This window comes from Alligator sinensis, unplaced genomic scaffold (genome assembly GCF_000455745.1).
Source record: "Alligator sinensis unplaced genomic scaffold, ASM45574v1 scaffold644_1, whole genome shotgun sequence".
Lineage (NCBI taxonomy): Eukaryota > Metazoa > Chordata > Crocodylia > Alligatoridae > Alligator > Alligator sinensis.
Window position 1 is genome coordinate 72,507 of NW_005843085.1, and position 9,265 is coordinate 81,771.

The following is a 9,265-nucleotide window of genomic DNA, read 5'->3' on the forward strand; positions in this document are numbered from 1 at the left end:
CATAGTTCCTCCCGTCTCCAGTATTACTTCTCCACTCAGCACAGAGAACCTCTCCAGCTAGCACAACTAGAATCAATCTCTAATCCCCTGCGATGCTTCTCTCTGACCTCTTGCCTCCAGCTCTGCACATGTCAGACTGCCCCTCTCAATGTTGTATATCCAAACATGGGCAGGTCTAGCATTTTGAAAAGGGAGGGGGGGGGTTCAGATGGTGAGGCACATCATCACATATAAAACAATGCAGATTTTCCTTCAGTTAAGCATAAAGTAGAATCTGTGCTATTATGCTAGGGGTCTGGACCTGTATTATTCAGTTTAAGGTTGAAGCAAAAACAAATATAATTTCATTGGAGTGAAATAAAACCAAACTGCAGGGCTATGAAATAGGAGCTTTATTAGGAGGGGCAGTTAACGGACAGCAGAATAGCAACGCAAGGACTAGCTTTAATGATGGAACATCAGGACAAGTAAAAAGAAGAGAGTGTCCTTAACACTTCTAGAATAAAATGTTTAGAAGGGATCAAGTAGATTATAATGAGTCATGAAGTCATGTGACTCCCTTAATGCAGCCTGACTACAAATGCTATTGCTACCACCAGGAAGTTGGTTTTAAATGCTGGGTGGAGCACATTTCAAAAGGAGGTGTAAGTGCACAAGTGCACCCATCTGGATCTGCTCCTGTAGCTCACAGGCTACTTCTTCCAGCCTCCGTTGAGGCACAGTTGTCAATTTATCACTCTCTTGGTAACAGAGCAGGGCCCCCATTGCTGGTTGCCCATGTTGCGCTACATCTCCAATGATGCAACTAAAGTCATTTGACTTCCATGATGTACCAAACATGTCAGTATATGGAGAAAGATGTGGGGTGATCTGTATGTACCTGGCTGAAGAGAAGGAGGGATGGCCAGTAAGTAGCTCAACATCAACTGCCCTGGGTCCTTGTGGCACTCTCCAAATACGCAGCTTAAGGCCAAGCTATTTGGACAGAAAATTGCAGGGAAGCATGTGGCAAGGTGAGCTAGCAGGAGACCAGGTAGGTTTCCATCGCCATCCTGCCACAGTTCCAGCACGTGTGATCTCAAAATGGAAGTGCTCTGCAGAGGGCTTACAATTGCAAAATCACCATTATTTCCCCCAGTGGAAAAAAATGCTGTATTGGAAAAAACTCTTCAAGTAGTAACTGTTGCTTGTATTAGTACAGTCAGGTCCTTTGTGTCACTGCCGTCAGAGAATGTTGGATCTGTGAAACTCTGTTGTAACAATGTTGTGATCTTCTGAAATTTCAGTCCCAGAGAAGGGAAATAACACCCAGCTGTTGACATCCTGCCAAGGCCAGAAGCCAGGCTTTTCAGGAACGCCAGAGGAACAGCCTCGTGATACAGGTAAATGATGAAATAGTGGGAGATGTATGCACTCAGGTAAGATCCAGACTTAATTGGGAGTCCGTCCTTTTACTGTGGAGTTTTGCCTTCCTTATGTAAACTTTTGACCTTGAAAAAGGCAGGGCCTCGTGTTCCTGGGTCTTGCCCACATCTCAGTACTGGGGAAAAGATGTCAGCTCCCCAGATAGAAGGTAAAGGAACAAGCCAGGCATGACATCCCGATGGTCCTGACAGCAATGTCTCCAGCACAGGAGAGATGGGGGGTGGGGACAACTGATCTGTGGTGTGTGTTTGTTCCAGGGGAGAAGTGTCCAGCACGGTGGATTTCCCATGAGGACAGGTCCTATCTCTTTTCTCCTGAAAAAGGAACTTGGGAACAGTGTAAATCTTCCTGCATTTCTCAAACTGCCTTCCTGCTCACCTTTGAGAATAAAGAAGAGCTGGTGAGTGCATGCTCCTTGCAATACTATATCAGTATAAAACATCTAGGTGAATGGATCCAGAGGAGCCAGGTCCAAGGGCTGGGCTTTCTCTGGCATGGTTTCAACTGGGGATTTCCAATGGAGGTTTCTGAGGGCTGGTGGGTCTATGAAGTGTAATACACACTGGAGGGCTCCCCAGTCGTAAGAGAAGATTTAGGGGACTGTAGATAGCCATACCCCACAGTACAGGGTAAGAAGGGAAGACCATGGCACTGTCAGCATCCACACTAACCTGGGAGCTGAGCAGGGATCTGTATCCATGCTGTCTTTTGCTAATGTTCCGGGAGGGGCAGGACCCACCATCCGTCTTGCACTGTGTGTAGGGTGCTTAACGCCAAAATACCCACAGTGTGGGCCAGGGTCAAACTAGCACAATGACCCCAACACTCTGCACCCTTAGCCAGATTTTTAAAATGCCTTTGGACTCTGAAAACAATTAGGTCTTTCTGAAAAGAGGTTCTGCAATGATAGGTCCCCACATACAGCATGATAGCGATACCTTCGACAGACATAAAATTTGCTGCTATTCCTTTAGACCATCTGGCCATGTCCACATGAACAGGGGACATTTGTGCTGCTACAGATTTGTGTTGCTACTTACTTTGTGCTGCAGTGCACACCCCTCCTTGTGACCTTTACAGTGGGACTCATTGTCCTGCTACTCCATGTGCTGTGCTGTGGCGGGGAGGGAGGGGGGAGGAGGGAGCAGCACGGAGAGATGGTAGAGAAGGCAGCCCATGATGGCCTCTTCCCCAATTGTCATGCCCACCAGAGCCACTGCACTGGGGCATCCTGTGCCCCAGTCAGCCATGACCCAGCTGGGTGGGGCGCACTCTGACTCAAAACAGGGTATCCCCACACCTCAGTGTGGGGTCTCTGCAACACAGGCGGCATGCTGAGGCATGCACATTCAGGGGAGCAGCTAACTCAGGGCTGCCTGCTCCCCATCTCGAGCACATTGCACCTCAGCCAGTCAGGGACTAGCTGTCTGGGTACAAGGTGCTTCAGCACAGGGGCTCTGCAGCATGTGGAGATGGGGAGCATGCAGCCCTTTGCTACCTTCTGCTGGTCTCCACATTTGTACCAGCACACATAACTTTGGCGTGCTTTGAAACGCCTTTTTTTCCCCCTAGGGTTTTCTTTTTCTTAATGGGAAATCCCATTAGCAAATTTTGCCCTGGCACTGCAAATTAGTAGCACCAAAAATGGTTTACCATGCAATGTGAGCAGTTTGTGGTGCCGTAAAGAGGTTTGCAGTGCCATAAAATGCACATGCTTGCACACCTAGAACCAGACTCGGTAAACAGAAAATATCCAAAGCCCCAGGGCCTGGCTCCCTAGCGTCCTCCATGCCCTCAGTTGGCCAATCCTCCAGATTATGAGTTGTGCTGAGGTCTGATTTGGCTGACAACTGAACACACTACTCAAGGGGAAAACTGTGGCTTAAGGAAGACATCCAAGGCTGCAGTGTAGGCTGCAAAGACTGGGTCCCAGGGCTGTTCTCATTGGGAATTCTGGGAGAATGCCTTTATTTGGGCTCCTATCATCACCCTGAACTATCTCCACACATGTTAATGGAGATTTCCTGGCAACCAAAAGGTCTGGGCTGCAAAACTGAATATATCAGCCCAAAAGGACTTGGTTTTTGAAGGTAATGGGTAGGTGAGTGAGCAGGCTGCAGCCCTGGAAGTGAGAACCCAACATTACCTAGATTGGTGATCTCTGCACTGAGGCCCGCAGGGGTACTGTATATGGGGAACTGCCAGGATGCTGCTAGTGATCTCCAGGAGTTTTCACTCACCTACAGTTGAAATAATTCACCTTCTCTCTCCTTTAGGATTTAATAAAAAAAGAATTATATGAATATCATGAAAAGCATGGCAGTCTTTCCCGGTACTACCCATTCTGGATTGGATTGTCATATGATCCTGGATCCAGGAAGTGGGTCTGAGCAGACAGCACACATCTCTCCTCTGGCCTGTAAGTCCATGTCACTAGGACGTCCTCACATCTGCACCAACGTCCATCACTCACACCAGTATGTAATTTGCCAGGGAACTGGGAGCTTCAGATTGCACCAGACAAATGGGGTCTTGATTTTGCAAGAGACTATTTTGGCAATAGACTCCACCCCTCAACACAGTTCCCAAACTCCTGTTTCCCAATGTTCCTGCAGAGCTGTGCTATGATCAAATCTAATTTTTTACAATTGTGAGGGGCCTTTCATTCTGACCGATCACAAGCTGACCTACAGTTTGTGATCCCAAGAGAAACTGGTGTGGGAGCCTGGGGAAATCTCAGTGTGTAACAGCAGAGGGTAGGAAAAGAGCCATGACACCTCCTCAGTTTGCTACCATCACTTGTCTCTCACTAAAAATGTCTGTCCTAAGGTCCATAATCACTTAACAAAGGACAGCCGTTTGGGATTTTGCAGGGTTCACAGCATGTGTTCATTATCAGGTGACATGGGATGGTGGGAAAGGTGAGGTGGTATACTGAAGAGCCCCTTGGTACATGAACGTATACTGTGGATGCTGTCTTTACTCAGGTGATCTGTGGATTACATATAAGAGTATGGAGGTTTGTCTCTCACCATGGGAATGCAGACGCGTCTGGGAGCTACATTCAGCTATAGGAGGCAGGCGATAAAAAATATGCAATATGTTTAATTCCAAGAACAATTTCTGGAATGGGGACGATCTAGTGAGGAAGCTGGCAGATAACCCGGATGTGATTTTTAGGACACCCTGTCTTGTACATTGTGCCATGAACATGCAAGGATCCTGTCCTGGGAAAGTCTGGTCTTACCAAACCACTTGTAGCCTTGAACAGAAAAGCATCCCTGATGTTCCTTCTGTTAGGTCATTGTTCGGCATTGCCTACTGCCCATGGAACTAGTACAGAGAGCCCCCACTCATGTGTCTTGGTATGGTGAGCTCAGGGGGACAGGCATGAACCATAAACTTTGGACTTCTGTTCCAGGTTTGATGTCAAAGACCTCAGTCATCAGAATGATCAAGACAGAATTTGTGTCTATGTCCAAGGTGGGACAGTGATGTCTGGAGGCTGTGGAGAAACTCATTTCTGCATTTGTAAGCAGAGAAATGAACAGTAGAGACACATTAATGACAAAAAGTGGGAATGCCAGCCTGGATCAGAGTGGGATGTGACATAGACATAGATAACATCATTTCTTTCTGCCCACTCTGGACTTTCATGTGTGTGCCTGTTTCCTGGATCTCTCTCCCCAGCAATGAAGCTGCCTGTACTGGAGCCAACAGATATGGACAGGGCCCTCCTGCTTATGTCCCCAGATCTCACTTTCTTGGTCCTGTATTTTGAGCATCTTTGGCAGCCACTTGGGAAAAGAGGAAGTTCCAAGAGGTAATAACGTGAATGGCCATAGGATTATCACAGGGCTCTGGAAATGAGAGATGGAAAAATGCCTGCCATTCTGCCTGCTCGAGCATATATACTGCCTGCTCTTTGCAAAGCAGACTCTGGTCTTTCCCAACTGCCAGAGCCCCAGGGCTGGGGTTTCCTTCATTCCCTTGGGAAGACTCCATGTCCTCCATATGTTACAGGAAATTCCTCTTGCTTCTGAAATAAACCACTGCCCATAACCCTTGTCTGTTTCTGTATGAATAATGGGACAGAAAGGTCAGGAACAGGTGTGCTCACCTGGTGACTCTGCTAGGTCAGTGTAATTTCAGGCTGTGGGCAGCCAGGTAAGGGGGTCACCTCAGGGTCAGGGGAAGCCAGAAAGTCAGAAGCCAGGAGATCTGTCTGGGGAACCAAGTGGACGGTCCAGAGGGTCAGGCAGAGCACAAGATCAGGAGGCTGGGTTAGGTTTCTAGGAGGTTGGGCCAGTGCCGGGCTAGATTTCTGGAAGGTCAAGCAGAGAACGAGGTTAGGAGGCCACCTACGTCATGTATCCAAGGAGTCCATGAGTCAGTAGCAGTACAAGCCAAGGGTGCAACAGTGTAGGTACAAGGCTGAGTCTTGTTAACCAGACACATCTCCTTGCAGGTGAAGAATTTGTATGGGAAGGACTAGGGGGTCAGGGCCTTAGCTGACTACTCTTGTGGCAGGGAGTGGGTGTGTTCTTGAGGCCAGGTAGAAGATGCTGACCACCTGTGTCTGTTCCTGTCCTCTGGTGGGGAGGTGGCAAATGGGTTTAAGCCACTGCCCTGGTTAGGCCAGAGGCCATGGTGCAAGGCCACAGTCTGATGCTACTGCTCCCCCTCTCCACATGCTGCCTCAAGAGCTCCTTTCAGAGTGTGCTGACCTAGGGTTGTATCATTGGTCCTTATGGAATTTATGTACTAAATTGGGATTGTGGATTTTTTCTACGGGTCCCATGTGTGTTCCTCATGTGCATACCCTACCCAGTTTACTAGGTATTGTAATTTCCCTCGTCTCCATCTTGAGCTAAGGATCTTCTTGAGCTAGCATTCTTCCTGCTTATGTACCATTATGGGTGGTGGAGTTTGGGATGAGTGAGGGAGTGTGTTTTCTGTGTAGAGCTTCAACAGGGACATGTGAAAGACCAGGTGGATTTTCAGTGTTATGAGGAGCTGCGATTCAGATGATTGGCATCATCTTGGTTGTTGACAGGGTTTCTTGTTAAGCCAGGGTCTCTGTCCTCTTCCTAATACAGAAAGTGGTTTTGGCTCTGTCTTCTGGGTGCAGCTTCAGTTGCCAGTACCCACTGGCTAGATCAAGAGTGGAGAACTGTTGGGCTTTAGCCAGGACATCCAGTGTGTCATCAATATGAGGTAAGGGATAGAAATCCTTTAAAATGGTTATATTATTCAGTGATAATCCAGAAAGACCCTCAAATCTCCCCACTTCTGCATTAACACCACAGGAGCAGCCCATGCTCTGACTGAGGACCTGATGATACCTCTCTCTTATCTCCTGCAGCTGCTGGTCAAACTTCCACTGGAAATGAATTAATATACTTCTCGGCCCCTGATTGACAGGTTTTTCTCTGTCAGAGTCAATCTGGTGCTTTTTCAGGGTTGTACAACCTAAAATGTGTACAGTGTAGATCCCGGGCTGAGTATTAGGGCTTTGAAAAATGTCACCTGATGTTTCATTTCAAAGTGTTTTGATGCATTTCGAGTTCAAAACAGTGAAATGGAAATTAAACAAAAGGCTTTGAAACAGCTTCGAAACAAAACAAAGGAACTCAAAATGTTTTGAAATGTTTCAAGTTTCGAAGCCAGGCTTACTGGATTTAGTGCTGGTGCCAGCTGGCAGCACCGACCTCCTTTCATCCAGCAGGCAGATCAGGGTCTTGCCCGCACCCCTGGGAGGGCTGCGAGGCTAATACCGGAGTCCTATCAGGGGTGAAGGTCCCTCATTTGACAGTTGACAATAGGCAGGTGCTGCCACCCGGGGCCAGCGGCAGCACTGATCTCCCCAGCGGTGGGTGATGGCTGCACCCAGCACCACTCTGTCATCTGGCAGGCAGTTTGGGGGCCTGCACCCCCAGAAGGAGCCTGGCACAGACCCCACAGCCCTCCTGGGGGTATGGTGAACCCCAGATCTGCCTGCCTGCCGCATTTTATGATTCCCCATGTAGCCCAGGTAACTTGGGTATATACTCCCCTTCTCCAGTTGAAGGGGATTATTAGCTGGCAGGTGTGCTGTGGGGGAACTGCAGACCGCTCAGTTTCCCTCCGTCCCTATAGAACCAAGTCAGGACAGTCGGTGGACTTAACTATATACACATTTATTTACATTAACCTATCACAAGGAAAAGAAAAATGGATATAAACATATGTGCAATATATATAGATGTTTATAAGATATCTAAACAAATAACATAAACAATACCCTCTGGGTAAATGCCATAAAACCTTATACCAGTGCTCCAGATACAGGTAAGTCTGACCTGAAACAGATAAACCCCAAAATAAACATAGACAGCTAACAGATAAACTATAGCTAAGTATGGGTGAACAGTAAATAAGCCACAAGTAAATACAAATCAACAACAGGTGAAATAATAGCAACAGGGGGTCCCAGCTGAGGCCTTGGACTCTACTCATCTACTAATTTACAGACATGAGAGCTCACAAAATATAAGGCAGGACATTACTTCAAAGATCCCCTTGTGATTAAGTGTAAACCCCAATGTCCTTGGGCTTTTCCTAAGCCCTACAAGGAAGCTGGTAACTTTAGGGTGGCCCTCCCAGTGAGACCTCCACTTTCAGGAGCCCTTAACTAACCAGGGGAACCCCCCCGTAGGAATCCTCTTTTCCCTGCAACTCACGAATCCCAGGCTTGGAGGGAGGCCCTCATCCTCTGTGCCAAGCTGCTCTCTCACCTGCAGTGGGCTCTAGAGGGGTTGATGTCCCCTAGAACAGGGCCCCGCTATGCAGGGCTTCTGGGGCCTCTGTCTTGGCCCTGTCTGCTGGCTCAGTGGCCTGAGCACTGTCTGGCTCCCTGGACTGAACCTTTTGCTATGGGTCAGAGGCCTGGGCCACCTTATGCAGCACCAGGCTCGGTCCACTCCCAGACCCTCCGTGCAGTGCCTCCTGCACTGAACTCCCAGCCTCGTTCTGGGGGTTGGGGACCTGAGCCGCCCAAGTGCTCCAAAGGTCCTACTCCATGCACTGCCTTTGCACCAAGTCTCTGGCTGCACACCAGAGGTTGCAGATCCGAGCCAACTCACACCGCTCCCAGGGTCTGGATGCTGTTCACAGTGCTGCACACCAAAAGCCTAGTTTCTGGAGCCGTGCACTGTTCCCTGCTGATGGAAGTCTTCAGGGGAACTTCTCGGCTGCTGCTTCACCCTCCTGAGCAGCTCTCCTCAGCTCTTCTAAGCCACACTCTTCTCTCTCACAGCTGTGCTCCCCTCATGCTGGGCATGCAACTCCTTTTATATGCTCTAGGGCTCTGCCCCTGAAGTCTTCCAGACCTGAGTGTTGCAGTATTCAATCAGGTCCTGGGGTGGGGGGGGAACTCCTCTCCCCCTCCCCTCAGGAAAGGGGCATGACTTAACTCCTCTTGCTGCCTCCTGATTGGTGGATGGGCTTCACCAATCAAAACAGTAAGATTTTATACCTGGGCTCCAAAAGGCAAGCCTGCTACACGCATTATAACCTATGGGTAAAACGTCAAAACAGCATCGAAACAACAAAATAGTTTTGATGAAATGAAACACAACAGTGCTTTTGAAACCAAATGAAACTGAAAATGAAACACTGTTTCACTGAAACATTGAAACAGAAGTCCAAGCAAAACGATACTGTTTCACACAGCCCTGCTGAGTATGTCTGTATACTCAAGTAGGACTTCCTGCACTGCCTTCACTTGCAGGTCCCAGGCCATGGTGACTCAACTTGAATTCGCATTCCAAATTTCCTGCAACCCAGAGGAGGTCCACAC

General features: G+C 48.4%; 1 pseudogene; it reads left to right on the top strand.

The window, feature by feature from the left end:
• Window positions 1–900: 900 nt before the first annotated feature.
• On the top strand, window positions 901–5,039 carry LOC112548295 (annotated as a pseudogene).
• Window positions 5,040–9,265: the final 4,226 nt, after the last annotated feature.